The 23,826-nt window shown below is 36.1% G+C and overlaps 1 protein-coding gene across 1 annotated transcript in view; it reads right to left on the reverse strand.

Annotated features, from left to right (window-relative positions):
* The window catches only part of LOC141335413 (uncharacterized), a 90,560-nt gene that overhangs the window by 63,224 nt on the left and 3,510 nt on the right, over positions 1-23,826 (reverse strand). The window lies entirely within an intron of this gene.

Below are 23,826 nucleotides of genomic sequence, written 5' to 3' on the forward strand. Positions count from 1 at the left end.
TCTGTCAGTCTTCCTCTTCATTATATGCTCACAACTCTGTCTTTAAATACTAGCAGCTCTTCCTGTGTTTAACTTCCTCTGATCTGATTGGCTGAGTGTTTAAATGCTGCTAGTGTCACAATGTCAGTCATAATGGAGAAGTGAGAGAACTGAGATCAGCTCAGGCAGTTTTAAGCTGCATTTGTTCTCTAAACGCCTCAATCGGTTAAATCTTCCCTCGAGAGCTGAGTGTGGCCTGTTGCTGGTATTGGGTTGAACTGTTTCTTCTATATTTCCTATGAACTGACTAAACATAACCCCTAACCAGAAAAAAAGCAGCTGTGAAACATGTTCTTCAGTGTGAAAACTGCATGTTGCTGCTAAAACCACATCTGCTCTAAACCCAACCTATAGGCAGTTCTTTGCATTACTTTTAGTTCCACTTCTTTCTTTTAGCAGCTTCCTAGAAATAAATTAATTGATAAAAATGGTTTGTTACTGAAAAGGTATTTACGTGTTAAATGGTTTTTCCAAATATCTGACCAATGACTTTGGAGGAGTTCGAAAAAGTAGGCTTTCAAATATATTTCAAAATGGTGGACAGCAAGTTTGACTATGGCATTATTGATATTGTTATTAGTACGATTCAAAGAAGAACGCCATTGATAACATTAACAAATGTAATGGCCTGATGCCAAAATGATTTTATCCCTGCAATTTACACCAAACTTGTGTCTGTCTCAATATCAACACTTGAGACAGGAAGTAAAACATTGCTGTTTAAGTTCATTTCAATAGAAGATGACATATTATGAAGTAGCAAAACGGAAATTGTAAAAAAAATATATTTGTGCAAAGATGTATTGTATATGTAAGATGTCTAAACTGCATAAATGTATGTATTTTGTACAATTACAGAAGCACCAGAATTACTAAGCACAGTAAGTTATATAACACACACTCATCTGTAAGTGCAAAATGCTTAAAATCAAAATGTGTAAATGAAGTTGTGTAATAAACGTGCAATTTTACAGCACTGTAAGCTTTTTTCTCCTCTTAATTCAATTCAAGTTTATTTAATATCTGTATAACACTTTTCATGATACAAATCTTAGCACTAATGTTCATCTTTTGTCTCGTTGTCTTGTGGTTTGTGTGCTAGTGTTTTCAGAAGCGTGTTTCTGCTGGTGTGAGAACTCAGTTAGTTTGACCACACTGGGTTAAACACACACAAGTTTGGACAGATAGCTGTGAATTTTCACACACCCAGATCACAGTTCCTCTTCTTTTTTTTAAACTGTTTTTTTACACCTAAAACTTTTTCCATTGTGTAAATGTTAGCTGCAATCCAGCTCTAGATTTGTTAGTTCCATTGGTGTAGTTTATCTAAAGTCTTTATTTCAGTTTTTTCCATATCCAAACACCTGGCTTTGATTTTTAGGTAAAGTCAAAGACCTCGATTAGTTGATTTAGGTGTGTTAAATTAGTTTTAATTTAGTTTAGTTAGTTGAAAAGAGTCTCTCTGGAGGAACCTGATGTAGCACATATATTTCTGCACATTCCCAAACCAGTTCCTGGAGTCTCATCAACAATGTTTCTACCACTGGAGTCTCTATTGAAGAACTGATGACTGAATCAGAGAGAAATACAGTGGCCGTCTACTGCGATCTTGCATCTATCCAGCATTGCTCAAATACTGGAGAGTTGAGTAAGACAAATCAAGATCTGCCACAGAAAGGGCCACACTGCCAAAAAATGCTTTTCTAGCTTAGATTTTTTTGTCTTGTTTCCAGCCAAAATAACAAACAGTTCTTAAATCAAGAAGGATTTTCTAGACGAGTACAAACAAGACAAAACAAATCAAAATTAAGTGAGTTTTTGCTTAGCAAAAGCAAAAAATATTATTTCAAACAGAAAATAAGATTATTTTTCTTACCCTATTAGCAGATTATCTGCTTGTTTCAAGCAAAAATGCACTTAATTTAGTTTTTTTTTTTTTTTTTTTTTTTTCTGAAAACAAGACAATCATTTTAAGAATTTTTAGGTATTTTGTCTGGACAAATCTAAGCTAGAAAAGCATTTTTTTGCAGTGCAGATGAAGAGGCATTCGTGCTAAAATGACACAATGTTTTTTTGGTGGAGGTGGGGATGAACCTGCAGGCCTTGCGCCTGTTTCTTTAAAAGGAGAGGTGCTGCAAGTGTCAGCGCTGATTCTGACAACACTGTGACAAGAGTGACCGCAAGATGCATGAATGAGGAACTTGAAAGTTTCCACACATTCAAGGCTGTAAATATGTCTCATGCATGTGACGAAGACCATCAGAAAATAGGTAAGGAATAATTGACGACGGGCCGTAGAATTCTTAGAAAATAATGCACACCCGAGGTGGTGATGCGGTCATGACGCGAATGTGCATTATTTTCGTAGAATTCTACGGACCGAAGTCAATTATTCCGCTTATACTACAGTTACCACATATCAAAGACATGGATCAAATGATATATTTCAAGACATTCGTCCCATTTTTATCCTTAAAACGCTATTGTGAGTAGGATTAATTCCTTACGCAACTCATTCAACAGCTTCGTTGCTAGTTCCATCCAAAACATAATTTTAGACCTAGTAACGACGCTTGGGCTGTTAATAGCAAAATAATGCCGTTAATAATGAAGTTTAGACAGACTGAAAGACAAGCAGACAGACGGAAAGAGTGAGGGAGACAGAAACTACATGTTTGACTTTACCTCTCTCACGTCTGTGTCTCTCAAGGGTGACTGGCAGCATCGTCTCTACTAACAGTTCAACTTTAAGTTCATTTTCTTCAAGACCTTTGAAATAACTGAAATCGTATGGCGAAGTGATATAGACATGCACTGCGGTCTAAAGCTGCCTGGAACTACGTTCGCCGTGCGTTTCCCTGAATATAATGCACACCTCTAGAACGTTCGTCAGCCAATCAGATTCAAGCATTCAACGGCCCTGTAGTATAAAGGTACTTAATGAACACTTTTTAAATTTCTCAGACAACATTAAGTGCAGGCTACAGATGAGAACAGAATAATTTCTGCTGCAGCTGCTCTTAATCTAAGACATGCACATCCTACATGAGGATGACAAACTTTGCACAATACACAGAACAATCTCACAAACAGTCCCATGCTCTTTAAGGAATTTCACAGGTTTAAGTGTCAGGAGAGAATCTGAGCAAAGTGTCTCCCTTCGGCCCTTCTACCTGCCCAGGGAAATTTTGACAGGACACTTGACATTATTTTTAATCTCTCCCACAAGCTAGAGTCACTGTCTCCTGATGCCCCTGAGTTTATCTTAGGAGATTTTAATAACTGCCCTGTGAAAAAAATGCTTACAAACATATTATCAGTATGTGGACTGTCCCTCCAGGAAAAAAAAAAAGTTTTTAGACCCATGTTATGGGTCTGTTGAAGATGCTTACTCTTCATCATTGCTCCCACCTCTAGGGGCATCTGACCACAATGTTGTTTATCTCCGGCCCATATATCAAAGTCTTCTGCAGAGGGAGAAGCCCCAAGAACGTTCAGTTAATGTATGGAACAATGGCAGTATTATGGCCCTGCGAGGTTGTTTTGACTGCACAAATTGGGATATTTTTAAATGCCCTGATATAGACGAACATGTAGAAACAATATCTGACTACATCAATTTTTGTGTAGACACAGTCATACCCATAAAAACCATTAACATTTTTCCAAATGACAAGCCCTGGATCTCCAACAAATTAAAGCATCTAATAATAATAATAAAAAAAGCATACTGGAATCAGGATGACACAGCCAAAAGGGACATACAGAGACAGATTAAAAGACAAATACAGCTGGACAAGTATAGTTACAGACAGGAGATTGAGGCAACTCTGGCGTCAGGCAACCCCCATGGGGTATGGCAGGGGATCAAGACCATGACCAATGTCCCACACAAGTGCAGAGGCAAACCTCCTCTGACCCAGCCCAGATGTGAGGGTCTGGAAAGGACAAACCAGCTAAACAGCTTCTTCTGTCGCTTTGAGAGTGGCAGCCATGCTAGGGCAGGCATTGTGCTGCCCACTCCACCTCCTGTATCTGTCCTAAACATCAGGCAATCGGATGTCTTTCACCTTTTTAGTCGCTGTAGTCCACGGAAAAGCCCTGGCCCTGACAAAATCTGTGGTAACATCCTCAAGCACTGTGCAGAACAGTTAGCCCCTGTGTTCACTGACATTTTTAACTCCTCTCTTAACCTTTGTAAAGTCCCAATCCCTATCCAAGACCCGCAGAGCCAAATGACTTCCGACCAATAGCACTGACATCCCTGGTCATGAAGTGCTTGGAGCATCTGGTAAAGAGGCACATTGTATCCCAAACCCACCATCTTATGGACCACCTTCAATTTGCCAACCAGCTCTGGAGGATGCAATTTTGACATTAATGCACCTTTTGCACACTCACCTTGAGAAACCAAAAACTCATGCTAAGATTTGTGGACTTTTCATCTGCTTTTAACACCATGCAACCTGAGACTCTTGTAGAGATTTTAGCCAATGACTTCTATCTTAATACAGGGATTATTCATTGGATCATGGACTTTCTTACCAGTAGAGTCCAGCGGGTCAGAGTGTTCTCAGTTCTGTCTGATGCAATGACAATTTCCACAGGCTCTCCACAAGGATGTGTTTATCTCCTTTACTATTTATTTTACATACAAATTCATGCACTAGTACTTTTCAAAACAGGCACTTTATTAAATATGCAGATGACACAGCCTTAGTGAGTCTGCTACAAGAAGGGGAGGGAGATCAAGGGCCTGTTTTAGACAATTATTTTTAGAATGGTGCAATAAGTCACATTTAATTTTAAATACCAATAAGACTAAAGAAAAGTCCATAGATTTTAAAAAATCACAGCAATCCACCGACACTGTTATCAATGGGGAGACTATTCAGGTTGTTACAAACTACAAATACCTTGGCATTGTACTGGACAACAAGCTTAAATGGGACTCATGGACTGATCTTTTGCACACTGAGGCACAGCAAAGAATGTATTTTTTAAAGAAACTGCTTGTTTTTAATGTCAATAACAAAATGGTCCAAATGTTTTATACTGCTTTTTTTGAAAGTGTTTTAACTTACTGTATTACTTGCTAGTTTGGAAATGCCACTGAGTCACAGAAAAAGACAATCAAAAAAAAAAAAAAAAAAAAAAAAAAAAAAGCCAGCAAGTTGGGATAGCATTACCGAGCATTGAACACATTTACAAAGATAGACTGGTGAAAAAGGCCAATAACATTATATGTGACTATACTCATCCCCTGGCCTCTCATTTTAAACCACTGCCATCTGTGCGTCGTTTATGTCCACTCCTCTTGATTAAGAACAGATCTAAATTCTCCTTTATACCACAAGCCATAAAAGCTTTAAATCAGTCAATAAGCTTGATGTCCAGTTGGCTGTATAGTGTAATGTAGGGTGTGATGTATGTTCTCCATGTTATGTCTGTTTGTGTCTGATGTATGGACTAATTGTTTGGTGTCATATGTCTGATGTTATCTCATAAAGTGCCTATGTGACTGTGGCGCAAACCCAATTGCCCCACGGGGACAATAAAGTTATCTACTACTACTACTATTCCAGGGTCAAGACCTTCTTACAATCTTGAGATGGTTGACAGCCGCTCTACACTTTAGTGACTAAAATAGTCTATTAATTAGCAGAGCTGTGATCTCACTGTTGAGGTTTGGAAACTTGCTATTGCTGGGAGCGTGAACCCTTGAGTGTGAGTTAGTTTGACTATAGTAGAGCAAAGGTCATCTCTGAACTGAACATTAGACTGATGATGCTGTGAATCTAAATTATTCTGACACTTTTCCTTTTTTTCTTTCAGTGAAACTCCTGTTTAAACTGCGGACTGTTAATAATCTGACTTAAACCCTAACTATAGTGAAATTAATCTGAATTCAATGTTATTTAAATTTTTATAAAACTTAATTATTAACAATAAATAATGACTAAAGGGGAATCTGCTTCCAAGTATCCAAATAAATAAATCAACAAAATTTAACTTCAGGAAGAATATTTTCAAGAGTCTGTTTGTCACAGTGTCACTAGTCTCATCTTTAGACAGCATGAACACACTCTGTTGGTTAAATATAGTGGCTGGAGATGACATCAGTTCAATCTGATTGGCTGCTCACTAAATGCAGATTCCATTGGTCCGTCTGTGTCTGAATGGGCGGGACTTGAATTAGAAGAGCATCAGGCTTCAGCTGTATAGTGTTTACCAAAGTATAATCATTTTTAATAATAATACTTTTATTTAATATTTTAATATATTATTATAATATTTATTTAATAATAATAAATAATTTAATTATTTATTCATCTTTGTTGCTTTGCTTCACAGTTTATCACATCCTCACATTACCAGCTCATGAAGGGTGTTTCATAAAACAGGTTTACAAAGTAGGTCAGGCTTATTCCGGTTATTTTGAGCCAAATTAAGGTGACAATAAGTCAGACTAACTGAACTAAGCCTGGCTTTTTTGGTAAACTTGTTTTATGGAACACCCCCTGATCTGTGAAACAAACTCTACTGAGGCAAACCAGATCTAAACCAAAGTGCATTGTATTATATTCAAAGTTAAACTCATAGAAAATAATCAAAGGCTTATCATTGAACATTAAGATAACATGACAATAGACTCACCAACAGCAGCTCCACAGAAACACAACACACAACAGAGAAGCAAATACAGGGAACATGTGATAGAAAGCAACCAATGACTGGACAGAAATAATGAACAGGAAACAAATGAACAAACAGAACTGAAACCACATGACAGGACAATGAACCAATGAGAAAATGACATGGACTAAATAAAGACATAGCAGGAACACTGAGGGCAAGGGAGAAACATACAGCAAATTACAAAATAAAAGACATGAACAAAAACACACCTGAAAATGTGTAAGAAATATGTCAGCAAAGATGAAACATTAAACTCAACCGCAGATGTTTTATTAAGAATCTTAGTAGCAATCATTCACAATAAAATAAGGGGATTATTCTACAAACTATCTGTACATTACTGTATCTTTTGAACACTGCATGCAAATATCCATAAACTCCATATGGATGAAAAGAAAAAAAGGTCACCTTGAATTTGTTTTAAAAATAAATAAAAAAGGATGTTATCACTATTTCTTCAGGTTCTTCAGGTCAGAGTTTTTTTTTTTTTAAACAGTGTTTTCTAAAAAGTAGATAATATAGCTGCAACGAGCAATTAGGGGGCCAAGCACACCAAAGGGAAAATGGGGAGTGAAGTGTGACGCACCAAATCAACTGCAATAATGAGTAAAGGAAGCCACTTTAAGGTGATTTTAGTCAAAATGGGTGAAAATTCATTTAAAAAAACTACCACTAGTAATATGATTTAATGTCACTTTTGACCACAAGGTGGCACTGTCTCAAAACATTTTGAGTACTTTCAGGTCATGGTCTTGGTGGTACATACAAAGGTTTGTAATGGTACACCAAAGCATTGCTCCACCAAGAGGCACAATCACACCAAATTTTGTGTGCTTAGAGTGTGCCCATACATATGTGTGTAAACAATTGGTGAAAATATCTAATTTTGTTTTGGAGCAAAAAATGATTAATGGCTGACTTTGATTGCATTTTTTTGCCACTTACTATCAACATGTTGGCAACTGGGCATTAGCATATAGCAGGCACGCTATGTTTTCGAATTTCCTGGTTTTGTAAACAGTATCAGAATAACGGTTTCTAAAATATTGACAAATGTTTTTAAGCACTAAAATGCAATGTTGCACAAACCATAAGAAAAAAACCTTGCATGTTTGGTCTCTACTCTGTAAAGATTCAGGAATATAAAAAGGTGACTCCCGTAAAAAAAAATAAATAAATAAATAAATAATAATAATAATACACACACCCAAAAGTTATATGCACGTCAATATTTGATTTAAACACTAGGTGGCGCTGGCTAGAAACTTCTCCTTCAGGGCTTCGTGCTGATGACCCATACCAAGTTTTGAAATGTGTCAATGCATTCATAAAATATAGCATTTTACTGCAAAATGCACTGAATCTTAAGAGTTTTTATTTTTTATTTTATTTTTTTAGATTTTTGGCCAAACCATTGAGAAGTTATAAGCAAAAATAGCCATTTTTTGCATCTTCTGACCACTAGGTGGCACTGGGCCGAAACAATGCAAACCGTTGCAGAGATATAGGCTCACATCCATTTTTGCATGCTATTTGAGAACAGTTTGATTAATCAACTCTCTTTGCACAACTTTTTGCCAGCATGGTCTGAAGATGTTCTGAGCCAATTTTGGCGAAATCAGACAAACAATCTAGGATGAGTTTGAAAAAATTGGTTTAACAAACTATAAAAAAAAATAAAATAAAAAAAATCGTATGATTTTTTTATTTTTGGGCTTCATTCGACTCTGCATGACCCAATGATTCTTAGAAGAAAACAAAACGATTTTTGATTCTGTGCCTTACGGATCATCAGATGAGTCCTTCGGATGAGACGATAAACCGAGGTCCTGACTCTCTGTGGTCACAAAAAATCCCATGGCACTTCTCGTAAATAGTAGGGGTGTAACCCTGGTGTCCTGGCCAAACTCCCTCCACTGGCCCTAATCAATCATGGCCTCCTAATAATCCCCTTCCATCAAATTGTCTATATCACTCTCTCCTCTCCACCTGAGACTGGCGCCGTTGTACTGTGGCTGTACATATTGTTGCTAAAACCACATTTGCTCTAAACCCAATCTATAGGCAGTTCTTTGCATTTCTGTTTGTTCAACTTCACTCTTCTAGCAGTTTTCTAGAAACAAATTAAATTCTAGAAACAAATTAATTAAAATAAAAGTGATAAAACTGGTTCGTTACTGAAAAGGTATTCACTCAATATCTATAAAAATATATTTTATGCAAAGATGTGTTGTAGATGTAAGATGTATAAAGTGCATAAAATGTATTTTGTACAATTACTAGAAGCACCAGATTTAATAAACAGTTATATAACACACACTCATCTGTAAGTGCAAAAAGCTTAAAATTCCAAGCGTGCCGTAGGTGTCCTGAAAAGTGAAGCCAAAAGTTTTCGATCGCCCCCCGGTGGCTGGCTGCAGTATAGGTCATAAACCCCGCCCTCTCCATGTAATCTAATGGGACGTGAGCCAAACTAAATAATCGAATTACACGGCAAATATTTTTTTTCCAAAGGTGATTTCCATCGTGTGAGGTAGTTCTTATAATGCTGATTCATGCTCAGGTGTTCGTTTTTCTAATAAGTTTGCTTTTAAGTAGTTATTTGATGCTATAAAAACGGGGTGTGGTGTCATGATTGTGATCGTGCGATTGGGTCTGCGGGAGTTTGGGCGGGACTTTGACACCGCGGCTCCGCCTCACGACTCTACTGCGCATGCTCTGGCTCCAAACGAACCTCTACTGCGCATGCTCTGGCTCCAAATGACGGAACTTCCCCCAAGATGGTAGCGGCCATATTGAGCTGTTTTGGCTTCACTTTTCTATAGTGGAAAGAAGCGGAAACGCGTTGTCCATCTTTTTTTACAGTCTATGTAAAATTCCCATGTAGTTTATCTAGAAGCTAGTGTGCTTCAAAACAACGAAAAAAATCGTGTTTACAAGATATGGGCATTCAAACCTTACAGTCTCGTCACTTCCGCCAATATGAATGAACGATTTTGATGATATCACCGTGCACTTCAGTTTCTCATCAAACGTTCTGTCCAATCAAATGCTCTCTAGAGTCTGTAGTGTCCCGCCCCCTACATTATAAATAGACGCTGAATCTGCGGCTAAGATCTGTCACTTGTTCACAGTGTTAGTGTTTTCTGTTTGGTGAATGGCCTGTAGTGCGCAATGTAGGCGATAGAGAACGATTCAGACAGTGTGAATGTGTTTTCCACTGAGGCAAATGAGGTCTGGTTTCACGTTGTGTCACGTGAACCGCAGCAGCGCGCACAGTCTACTCCGGACTTGGCTCGGGTGTTCTGAGACGCGATAGCACGGAGCAGATCATATGCGCGACTGCATGTATTAAACCACACAGCCTCAGCATGATTATGATCAACATTTTTGTTTTATCAAGAGTTTCATATTAAATCTATGGGGTAAATTTATTAGACTTTTACTGTCATAAGCTTACAAATGCAGCTTTACGGAGCTCAACGGCTCTGGCCCGAGTTATAAATGGAACGCTATTGGCTGTTTAAAATAAGTGGGTGGGGCTTGGGAAAATATTTTTGTTTCAGTTAAAATGACTGAAACAAAATACAATAACGCTGTGTGTTTCAAGGCACTTCAGTGGACCTTTAAAATCAAAATGTGTAAATGAAGTCGTGTAATAAACGTGCAATTTTACGGCACTGTAAGCTTTTTTCTCCTCTGAATTGGTGCAGTTTATCTTAAAGGTTGTATCAGCGATTTCTAGCCTGAAACATAAAGTGTAAAATTCAGCTTATCTTTCATCACGATCCGCTCGCTGCCTGCCTCATAAATTGTCTGTGAAAAAAACGCGTCTCTCTGGTCAGCCTAGGGTCCGAGATATGCCAAAAAAACAATCGGCACTACCAACCTTTCCACAGCAAAAACAAACATTGTTCCAACCAATCAGCGTCAGGGGTTTGGTGTTGTGGACTTTCGCTCCGCCTCCCTCACATCCCTGCACCAGTAGGAAAGTCCACAACACGAACCCCCTGACACTGATTGGTTGGAACAATGTTTGTTTTTGCTGTGGAAAGGTTGGTAGTGCCGATTGTTTTTTTGGCATATCTCGGACCCTAGGCTGACCAGAGAGACGCGGTTTTTTCACAGACAATTTATGGGGCAGGCAGCGAGCGGATCGTGAATAAAGGTCAGCTGAATTTTACACTTTATGTTTTAGGCTAGAAATCGCTGATACAACCTTTAAGTCTTTATTTCAGTCTTTTTCCATATCCAAAAACCTGCCTTTGATTTTCAGGTAAAGTCAAAGACCTTGTTTAGTTGATTTAGGTGTATTTAATTAGTTTTAGTTTAGTTTAGTCTGTCTGGAGGAACCTGATGTAGCACATATATTTTTATAATATGGGAAGTGATCATTTTCCAGTGAAATTCAATATAAGTTTCGAATGCAAAATTAAAATTTTGGTGTAAGATGGGTACTTAAAGCAGATTGGGAAAATTTTAAAATGTTGTGTAAAGAACCATTTGAAAATGTGTCAGTAGAGGGCAGTGTCGGTGATAGGTATGGTAAAGTAGTGAATGCCATTTAGTTTGCAGCCTCACAAACCATCCCATTATTAACTGGTACACATAAAAGGAAGAATGTACCTTGGTGATCAGAGGAAAGCTCGAAAACAATCAGAGAAAGGAGTAAAGCATTTAAGTTTTTTAAATAAGAACACTCACCCCAGAAGCATTATTAGATTATCAAAAGAAAAGGGTTATTAAAAATACGAAGAAGATGTCATGGCAAAACTTTTGCAATACTATAGGGAGAGAAACTGGAATAAGTGCAGTAATGGAGGAAAAGGGTAAAGTAGCCATTACAAATAAAGATAAAGCTACAATGCTGGCTCAAACATTTGCTAGAGCTCACAGCATTGAAAACTTAGATGATGCATTCTTAAAGTGCCCCTATTATGCCATTTTAAAGGTAGTTAATATTGTTGTTTTAGTCTCTTAAAACAGGTTTACATGTATGCAATTTCAAAAAACACTTTAGTTTTCTCCAAAAATAGATTTAATTTTACCCCGTTTCTAAATGATTTGTAAACAACTTGTGTGAAGCAGTTCGAAGAATCACTTTTGGATTGGTCTACCGCTACAGCGCAAAAACGAAACGTCCATTGGCATTACTGAATGACAGCTGCGGAGACCTGTTAATGCATAGAAAAGATAGCCTCGATTTTACCCTATCAATTCGAACCGGAGTCTGACGATGAAACGGTTAAGTGGCACATCGACAAGAAACTGTTTTGTAGGCACGACTGGAGCAGGACGTTTCTCAGTGGGTGTCATATGTTACCTGTTAAAAGTGCTTGAAATTTGCTTTTGTAAGCGAACCAGGCACACGTCTACATTGTGAACTTCAACATTGTATAATGCACAATACTCCGTTAGGCCATCGTTTATCATTACCATTACTTAAACTAATAAGGCAGACAGACAGTCAAGCTGCATCAATCACAATTTTTAGACTACATTGCACTCACAGCTGAACAACAGAACTACAGCACCGCAAGTTTCACAAGTACACAAGGACGTATTTTGATCGCTCGAAAATACAATCATCAATTATTAATCATACTTACAGGTAGAAGTTCAGAGGAGCAAGCCGGTCCAAATAAACTGGGCACTGATCCATTTTTTTTAAACCAAGCGTTTGGTGAATCCCGCGTTGTAACGTTACTCCCTAAGATTGGAAAAGCAGTCATCAGTAAAATGACGCGAACACAACACAAGATTGGAATTGGACTGCTGAGGTGTTGTTGAAAAAATGAATGTTAACCACTCATTCTTGGTAGATTCATCTTTTGGAGGGGCATATAAAACAAATTTACTCTCACAGCGCAGGATACAGCGTCTTCTTGACATGATGTAATCCACGTGAAAATTGTACTGTTTATGGGCGGGCAAGTTGTTCGCGACATAGAACGTGGGCGGACATTACGCAAATGTGTAGTTCGTGACGTGTGGCCGTAACAGAAAAAAGATTTGAATTGCTGACGACTCATTTAGGCGAATGTGAGCCGACTCTTTTTTTTTTGATAGACAAAAACTTAATGTGCAAACTTCAAAACTTCATATCTGTCGGCGTCACAACTTTGCAGATAGTTTATGTTCACATACAGCTACATGACACACTACATGAAATATCATATTTGAAAAGGCATAATAGGGACACATTAACAAGGCGGCAGCAAATTATGAATATATATGGAAATTCTTGCAAGAAAAAAATAAGACTTTAATAGTATTTTGGATGATGAGTTTAACTATTTTGAATTAAAAACAGCTATTAATAGTTCAAAGGACACAACACCAGGTAAAGATATGATAAGTTATAAAATTTTAAAGAAATTACCACGTGAAGTATTAGAAACACTATTGGAATTTTATAACTATATTTGGAATGAGGGTGTCCTTCCTAAACAATGGAAGACTGCAATTCTACTTCCTCTAGTTAAGCCTGGTAAAGACATAACAAATCCTAGTAGTTATAGACCTATCGCTCTTACCTCTACGTTATGTAAAGTAATGGAAAAAAATGATAGTAAGGCGACTGAACAACATCCTGGAGAAAAGGGAAATGTTATCAACATTTTAGTGTGGTTTTAGGAAAGGTAGATCCTACAGCAGATGCTTTGATACTATTTGAAAATGAAGTCAAAAAAGCTTATATAATGAAAGAATACATGTTTGCAGTGTTCTTTGACATAGAAAAGGCTTATGACACTTTGTGGAGTGAAGGTCTGCTAATCAAACTGAATAAAATTGGTATATGTGGAAAATTCTATAATTGGGTTTTAGACTTTCTATTTGAACATACTTTTCAGGTTAAAATTGGAGAAGAAATATCAGAGTCCTATAGCATTCTAAATGGAACTCCGCAGGGTAGTGCAATTAGCCCAATATTGTTTAATTTAATGATTAATGATGTTTTTAATAAAGTTAAAACAATAGGAATAGGATTAGCACTTTATGCAGATGATGGAACGTTATGGAAGAGGGGACGTAATGTTAAAAACAGGGCCGGCGCTAGCCATTTGGGTGCCCTAAGCACAAATGCTTGGTGGTTGATTTAAGCCCGATTGTATGGCTTCCGCTAAAGAAAATAGTACACTCCGTCTCTACGGTTAGAATCCTGTGAGTCCATAGCAACGCTCTGTTTTTCATGGCAATGGTCTGTTATACTCGCCACAGCGGTCTTTTATCAAGAAATAACAGACCGCATTCTACATTGGAATTCAACCAAGCCATCATGTAATAAAATAAGTTAGTAATAAAGCACTTGATGCACTGCTTGATGCAGTTATTTTGGTTATTCTAATCTAAATATATACTTGAAACTAGTAGCATAGAAAATGTTTTCAAAACATGCACATTGTGGAATGGTTTCCTTTGCTGCTCTATAAACCTAGTGAATACTAAGGAGACCATGGTTTCTGTGTGAGCTGATTATTTTGTTGACATCTTTTGAAAATTAAACAATTGCATGAGTTTGAGGAAGATAAAATTAACTTTTTAAATTATTTTTTATAAAGGAAGTCAGTGTTGCGTGTTAAAAAAAAAAAAAAAAAAAAAAAAAAAAACGTAATTATGAGAAGTGCCCTTTATTTCACTTGAGCCCCTGCCCCTCAAAATGTCTGTGCACGTCCCTGTGAATAACGGTGTGTTTGTACTAACCATTTGTGCAACTGGATGCAGTGTTTCATTAAAACACACTTATCATTTTCCTTGCATTTTTCAGGATTTAACACTTTGGAACAACATCTGGATGACAGTTACAGACCTCTTCATTTACAATAATCTTTATCTCTTTTATGTACTTTACCTTTATGCATTATTTTTTAATGTAATCAACATTCATTTACTTTTATTAAATATTATATTATTGTGATTAACCATGTTTAATTTTATGCTGAGCAGTTTGAGATTACAATGCACAAGATGATGTTGGTTAGCAGCAATTGTATGCTTCAGTATTAACAGTTCTGGAATTTGCTGGTCAGTCAGACAGACTGATCATAGAAAGGAATCCACCAAAGATTATTCAGTAAACCTCATTCAAGTTCCGACTTGTTTTGAATGTTTTAATTCTGACATAAAACCAGAACATTTATCAATGCATTACAAAGCCTTATGCCTTAACAAATACAAAGTCATAGGGTACCATTCTAAAATAAATGTAGTAATAATGCATGACTTAAATCAGTTTAATCTATGGAGCAAACTGTCAAAATGGATGGGTTGCAGCATGACTGTTTTGAAAGAGTTACAGTTCCAAATGAAACTTCTAGATTCACATCACCTCATAATTTGTGGCAGAGGTTGAATTAGGAGCAGCTACTTGTACATCATAAGCCTCACAATTCTGAAATAAATAGTATCTGCAAGCTGCAGCGTAAACAACTTAAATGTACATGGTTAACAATGTGTGTATGTTATTACATCGTCATCAGCTGAATGCGTGCGATCGTAGGATTTGAGACACAAGACAAGTTTTGCTCTGACAGCTCTTTCCTGTTTTCAATAAAAAACAAAACCACAAGAGACTGCTTGAAAAATATCCAAATAGATTATTTAAATGTTCTATTTATTTACATGTCCCATCTGTAAAAACCTTATTTTATGCTTTACATTGAGGTTATAATTTTAATATCTTTATGAGGTATGGTATCCACGCGAATGATTCTTTATTAAATAAACATAACAATCGATAAATATTAAAACATAATACACTCTGAGCAGCTGCTGGCTTACACTGGTCACGTTAACGAGTGTCTAACGACCGATTTTTAAGCATGCAGTATAATACAAAATGAGACGATCAACAGCTGAATCGTACAGTATCTGGATTCTGGAACTATGGACTCGCGCTGATGACGTAACGTAAGGTAGGCACGCCCACAGCGGGTTATGATTGAAGTCTAAAAAATACACACACAAAAAAGGCTATTCACACACTCACAGTCCGTGATACACTCGTGATTTTAAACATTCAAAATAGTTGTACACAGTTGTAAATCTGTGAAATGTGTTTTGCAATTTGTGAAACGTATTTTATGAATTTATATTCTTATTTTTTTGCACGTGAATTTTTTCCGTGTGCAAAATATAAGATGCATGTGTGCATCGTGTCTTTTGCGTGAATTATTAATGAGTCTATTCTGCTTCTATATTATACAGTCTAGAGCATTAAGAATATGTTGTGGAGCAATTAAAACATCCCCTGTAAATGCAATTAGGGTGGAAATGGGAGAAATGCCTCTAGAGCTTCGAAGGGTAAAATTGGCAATGACATATTGGGTGAAACTTCAGCAATCAGTAAAAAGTTAGCTTACTCGTAAAGTATTGGAGGAGTGTTGGGAATATTCATATGATGGAGCATATAATTTTGGGTGGAAGAGTAGATTATGGGCTAAGGAGTATGGTATGGATAATAAGATCTTCTGTCCTAATATAAGTAAAGTCGTAATATGTTCAGATTCTTCTTCTGCTTTAATTAGTTTAATGCTGTGTGCCAGCACATGTTGGGGTATCTGGTAATGAAGTTGCTGATCAACTAGCGAAAAAAGCACTAGATAAGAGGGAGGTGGATGTTGAAGTACCTATGGGAAAAAATTAGGCAAAGTCGGTTTTAAAGAAAAAGTTAATGAATAAATGGCAAATTAGATGGGATAATAGCAGCACAGGGAGATGGTGTTAGCATTACACACACTGTAAAGAATTGCTGTAAAAATTACAGCAATATTTTACAGCAGCAGGTTGTATTTCTTATAATACAGCATATTGCTGTAAACCGCAGTGCATTCTGGGGTGATGCGGTGGTTTGATGCAAACATACAGCTTATTGCTGTAAAATTTCAAATCTAAAGAGGCGGGATTATCTTCAACGGTCGACATTCGGGAGCAGCAAGAAGAATGATTCACAGCTGTGGTAAGTGACTTATTTCTGTTTTGTTTTTCACATTTCATAACTGTAGTGGTATATTAAGGTGTCATAAACATTCGCGGTAACCACAAATTAACGAATCCTCCATCCACAGAGCGCGAGAGAGACTTGTGCGGGGATTTGGCACCGTGGTCAGGCTTGCAACTCGCAGTCAGCCGCTCACGGAGGATGTGTGTGGCACGTAAACTCTGAACGGTGCTGTTAAAACAATTTAAGTAAGCAGTGAGTGTGCTAGGACCTTTGATAACTTGCTAATTCGCTTATTGTTTGAATGTAACGTTAATGCTTTTTGCTAACTTTGATTTGAAGAATGAGTTAATCCAGCCTATCTTCCTGTCTGGCCTGTTCGCAGCATATTACATATTCTGGACTAACGTTACCAAGAGGAGACAGACGGAGCTGTGGACTTCATTCAGAGGTAATAGTTGCATTCTAACAATCTGAGCACCTGCATTTTACATGTAGATAGAGAAAAGAGGAAAGAAAAGAGAATTTTTTTTAGGGAGAATAATTAAGATGTGCAAAAGCTAAAACTAATGTGAATTACATATTGTCTGCTTTCTGACTGTTTTGTAGATATTTATCCTGAGAGAGAAACTAAGAAGTTGAAAGGCAAAGACCCATCTAAAACGACAGGGCACAGAAGAAACCAGTTAAAGTGAGCCCAAGTTGCCAGTTTCTTTGCAATGTGAGGGATTTTTAGTGGAATTACTGACATGTAAGTACACATACACCAAGATCTTTTTCCTTTTAATATGTTATTTTGTCCTTTATCTACACTAGCGTTCAAAAGTTTGTGATCAGTAGGTTTTATGTTTTGAAATAAGTATCTTCTGCTCATCAAGGCTGCATTTAATTGATCAAAAATACAGAAAAAACTATAATGTTGTGAAATATTATTACAATTTAAAATAATGTTTTATCTATTTTAATATCCTTTAAAATGTAATTTATTTCTGAAATTTCAGCATCAATACTCTAGTGTCACATGATCCATGAAATTATTGTAAATGCTAAATTATTATCAATGTTAGAAGCAGTTGTGCTGCTTAATATTTTTAACAACCTGTCATACGTTTTTCAGGATCCTTTCATGGATAAAGTGATTGTAAAGACTTATATGTTTAGATAAAAGTTATATTTTAAATAACTGCTGTTCTTTGAAACTTATTCATCAAAGAATCCTGAAAAAGTATCACAGGCTCCAAAACATACACTGACAACTTAACATTCAATAACATTGGCAATAAATCAGCATATTGATAATAAATGAGAATGGTCTGTAAAGGATGCTAAACATTCAGCTGTGCATCTTAGAAATAAATTATATTGGAAAGTATAGTAAAATATAAAACTTATTTTAAATTGTAATAATCTTTCACAAGTTTACTGTTATGTTTAAATAAATGCAGTCTTGATGAACATACACAACTTTTTTTAAAGAACAATAAAAATCATACTGATCTAACTGTAACAATCATCACTCTCTCTGCCTTTGACTGTATCTGTCATCCCTCTGTCTGTGTCTGACTGTATCATTGTTTTGTAAAATATCTAATGTATTGCCCTTTTTGTTATTTTCTATATTTTTAGCCACTCTTTGCATCCTGGGATGGGGGAGCATCTGGAGCTGAACTGTTAAATAAAATTGGACCTGTTTTTCAAGATTAAGATGTGTCAAATTATTATTATTTTTGTTTTTATTAAAAAATAGGTGCACTGAGTTTACATACTTTACAACACTTTATGCAGTTAAATATTGTTTAAAGCTTATGCAGTTAATAAATTGTTTAAATTGCAAGTCATTAATATTCAGCAATCTGGAAAATAAATACTGCAAATACAGAATACACAAATTAAAGTAGTATACTGTAAAAAAAACTCAACAATGTAAAAAATACAGTTATCTGTTGTAATCAGGAAATGCAGGATTTTGCTGTAAATGTTACAGTAACCGGCTGGCAACCCTGCTGCCAGTATTTTACTGTCAAATTTACAGCAAATTTTTTGCAGTGTAATACACAGATCAGACATACATCTATGACTGTAATATGTACAACAACAGCTTTCAGTAAATCACATTATAGAACAGATAGTGAACTGAATGCTGAATGTTTAATTGACTCACATTGTCTCTTGCATTAGATTGGACATGTTTATTGTTTCATACGTCACTTTATCTTCATTCTCAGCTTTGACCTTCAGAAAACAAACCATTAAAAACTGCAAAAATAAAGCTTTTCTGAGCTTTAACAACAAATCAAATCTAAATCACGGGCATTACTAAACTGATGGTCCACCAGTCTCTCTTTTATTACCCTAAAAAAAAAAAAATGAATAAATAATACTCATACGAGATAAACAATATGAGTATTTATGATAAAACACACTTGCAAAACCCTGGAGGCTAACAATGCGAATGACATTCAGATTTCAAAACTGTTCAAATGAATGATAGAAACGAATTTAGAAATTTACATTACATTACTAAACCGGTTTGATAATCTCAAATGTTTCTTGTTTGCTCTTCAATAAAGTGAGATCTAAACTTTTTCTGTAATTGTTAGAAATGAGGAAATCTGGAAACTCGCCAGCTCTTTTATTTCTCCAGATCAGCCAGAGAACAGCAAGAATGAAAACAACGAATGCAGCGGCGGAAACAGAAACATATATCACTTTACCCGAAGAAGAGATAGTCACAGTCAGGTATTGATGACTAATAGAGTGTTATATACTATTTTGGTGTTTTTAGAATTGAGGAATCTTGAGATTTTGTGGTGCAGACTTGAATCACTGCTGTCGTTGTTGTATCTTGAGCTGTAAACATGAATGTTAGTTCAATAAATCATACTGTAGAATTTGACAATCATTCAATTATATTTATTTTTTATTTACAATCATATTTGATTTAGTTAACAAGCAAGATAACTCTAGAATTATGCACTGCATTGCGCTGATGTGAGAAAGACAGTAATAATGTACCTTTAGTTGTGCGTGTGGTTGTAGTTGAGGGATCCTGAGGCTTGACTTGAATCACTGCCGTCGTTGTTGTACTTTGAGCTGTAAACATGAATGTTAGTTCAATAAATCATACTGTAGAATTTGACAATCATTCAATTATATTTATTTTTTATTTACAATCATATTTGATTTAGTTAACAAGCAAGATAACTCTAGAATTATGCACTGCATTACGCTGATGTGAGAAAGACAGTAATAATGTACCTTTAGTTGTGCGTGTGGTTGTTGTTGTTGTTGTTTTATCTTGAGCTGTAAAATATGAATTAGTTCAGATGCATCATACTGTAAAAAGGGGGTTTTCAAAGTGCCTGAGAAATAATTTGCTATACCGCATTTCCTATCATCTGAAACTATCTGAAACTCCTATGATTTATATTTCAAAGGAACTAAATTCATATAAATCACTTCAAGTCACGTCAAATAAGCAAAACGCAGACACGCGTTGATACACTTCAAAGTTTCTTGATAGATTTCTCAAGTTTGTGTGAAATTGGCAGTATTGCTGAGTTTTTATTTATTTATTTATTTATTTTTTGTGATGCCCTTCGGATTTGTGGCAAGCACATTTTGTTTCTTTTCTTTACTTTACCCTCACATTGACACCATTAAAGGCCCACTAAAAGCTGTTCTTTCTTCACCAACTGAGGAAGTTCAACCAGCCACAGGAACTGTTGAAACAGTACTTATCCACCATCATTCAATCTGTCCTATATGCTCTATAGCTGTCTGGTTCAGCTCAGCCACCAAATCTGACCTCAGAAGACTACGTCGGATAGTTTGGACGAATCACTGGTACGACCCTCCCTATTCTCCAAGAACTATACTTATCCAGAGTAAGCAAAAGGGTTGGCAAAATCACTCTGGACCTCTCACATCCAGCACAATCCCTCTTTGAGCTGTTACCATCTGGTTGATGCTACAGACCACCGAGCACCAGAATAGCCAGACACAGGAACCGTTTCTTCCCACAGGCAAACCATTTTATGAACACTTGACAATAATTGTGAAAACACAACACTATTAATACACTTATACATGTATTTATCTAACACACAAACTTGGTTTGCAATCTGAATGTGCACATGATATAAGTGTACATACAATTGTCAGTTTGTTTATGTTATTCCATATTTGCTGTTTTGTCCTGTCGCTGTCATTTTGTTGCACTGTGGAAGACTTTGTCATGAAAGCAAATTCCACGTATATGTAAACATAGCTGGAAATAAAGCTCATTCTAATTCTGATTCAAAAGAAGGATGTTTTGCTGTTATTTTTTAAGGTATACCTATATATAAAAAAACCCGACTTTTTGCCATTTTGGATGTTGTTTTGACATCGCAGCCTCTTCATCTTTAATCTGGTGTTTGACAGCAAATTTTGATTTAGTCTTAGTCATAGTCTTTTGACTAAAATGCCATTTAGTTTTAGCTATCTGATTTTTTTTTAGCTTGTTTTAGTCTAGTTTAGGAGATCTACATGAGATTTAGTTGGCTAAAATCTAACGAAGGTATTTACATTGTAATTCATTTATTATGCATTTCTCTAAAATTAACAAACTCATTGTATACAGCAGGTTAAATATTAAGTTTCATCATGATAGACACAGATTTATTATATTGTAATTAAATTTGATTTATATTATAATTAAATGAAACCACTTCTCATAAAGAAACAAGAACATAGTCTTATTTTCAATGCAATACCAATGGTTATATATGCTGATTATGCGGTCTTTATAACTTGTTTCTTCATTCTTTTAAACAGTATTTTTACAGTATATAAACACATTTAGATCTGTATTAACAGTCTGTATTAGGGCTACTAAAGTGATTCAGTCTTTGACTTTATCTCTTTCTTTTGCTGCTTGATTAAGCATATAATAATACTACTACTAATAATAATAATAATAATCAGCAGGGATGCCTATTAGATCCTACATTTCTCAATACTTAGGTCACTTTTGCAAAACTCTTCACACAATTCTCCTAACTGACTTTCAGCTTGGCAAAGCAGTTCATTTCACATTCAAAATGCACTACAAGGCTGCGTCTTGCTAGTTTTACTTGATCTTAGTTCTGCGTTCGACACTATAGATCATGACATACTCATAGATCGTTAACAAAACTATACAGGTGTTCAAGGGCAGGCTTGAAGATGGTTCAGATCATACCTGTCTGATCTTCCATCTTAGAGACATTGCTAAGCTACAGAACATGTTACCTGTTTCTGATGCAGAAAAGTTAGTTCATGCATTCATGACATCTAGACTGGACTATTGTAATGCACTACTAGGTGGTTGTCCTGCTTCTTCAATAAATAAGCTACAAGTAGTCCAAAATGCAGCTGCTAGAGTCCTTACCAGATCAAGAAAATATGATCATATTACCCCAATTTTACAGTCTCTGCACTGGCTACCTATTAGGTTCCATATCACTTACAAAATACTACTTCTTACCTATAAGGTCCTTAATGGTTTAGCTCCTGCCTACCTAACTAGTCTCCTACTACGCTACAATCCCTCACGCTCCCTAAGGTCGCAAAACTCTGGACTTTTAGTAGTACCTAGGATAGCAAAGTCCACTAAAGGAGGGAGAGCCTTTTCTCATTTGACTCCCAAACTCTGGAATAGCCTTCCTGATAAAGTTTGGGGTTCAGACACACTCTCGAAGTTTAAATCTAGATTAAAGACTCATCTCTTTAGCCAAGCATTCACATAATGAATCTCATAACGTACTTCAGTTACATCTGATCAAAAGCACAACTTTCTTCGGCTTGGGCTAAACACACACACACACACACACACATACACATATATATATATATATATATATATATATATATATATATATATATATTTTTTTTTTTTTTGGTTGGAACAGCAGCTACGCTTATTATTTTTTCTGTTTGTTTCTCTGTTTCTGCCACGAGATTTCCATCCTGTGGGAACTAGGAATAACACAAGATTCAGTCTGGAATCAGAAGAAGAGATGATGCCAACCCCTCAGAGGACCGCCGATGATTCCAGCCTTGAAACAACAAACAGCACTACACAATTTTTCTACAAGTTTGATGGCAAACACATAATCATTACTTTTAGTGTTCATCATCTGTTTGATTACACCATTACTGATTTCAATATTTATATCATATGTTCATCGACTTGACACACAGTAGTCCCCACTATCAAGCTACTAAATATATTGTGGTAGCCTACATTTTTGTACAGCTGCTTTGCAACGATTTGTATCATGAAAAGCACTATACAAATAAACTTGAATTGAATTGAACTGACAATACAATTAGAATGCGTCCTCTATTTTAAAACCCACAAGCTGCCAATGCTCTTTACATAATATATATATATATATATATATATATATATATATATATATATATATATATGTTTGTTTGTGTGTGTGTGTGTGTGTGTGTGTGTGTACCTGGTATTTCATCACGTTATGGGGACCAAATGTCCCCACAAGGATAGGAATACCAGTAGATTTTGACCTTGTGGGGACATTTCTCAGGTCCCCATGAGGAAACAGGCTTATAAATCATGCACAATGAGTTTTTTGGAGGAAGTAAAAGTGTGCACAATCTCCTGTGAGGGCTAGGTTTAGGTGTAGGGTAGGTGTAGGGCGATAGAAAATATGGTTTGTACAGTATGGAAACCATTACGCCTATGGAATGTCCCCATAAAACATGTAAACCCAACATATATGTGTGTGTGTGTGTGTGTGTGTGTGTGTGTGTGTGTGTGTGTGTGTGTGTGTGTGTGTGTGTGTGTGTGTGTGTGTGTGTGTGTGTGTGTGTGTGTGTGTGTGTGTGTGTGTGTGACATTGGGCCACAAAACCAGTCATAAGGTTACATTTTACAAAACTGAGATTTATACATCATATTAAATCTCAATAAATACGATTTCTATTGATGAATGGTTTGTTAGGATAGGACAATATTTGGCTGAGATACATCTGTTTTAAAATCTGGAATCTGAGGGAGCAAAAAATAAATAAAATCAAAATACTGAGAAAATCACCTTTAAAAGTTGTCCAAATGAAGTTCTTAACAATGCATATTACTAATTAACATTTACA

The sequence above is a fragment of the Garra rufa genome, chromosome 1, assembly GCF_049309525.1.
Source record: "Garra rufa chromosome 1, GarRuf1.0, whole genome shotgun sequence".
Classification (NCBI taxonomy): Eukaryota; Metazoa; Chordata; class Actinopteri; order Cypriniformes; family Cyprinidae; genus Garra; species Garra rufa.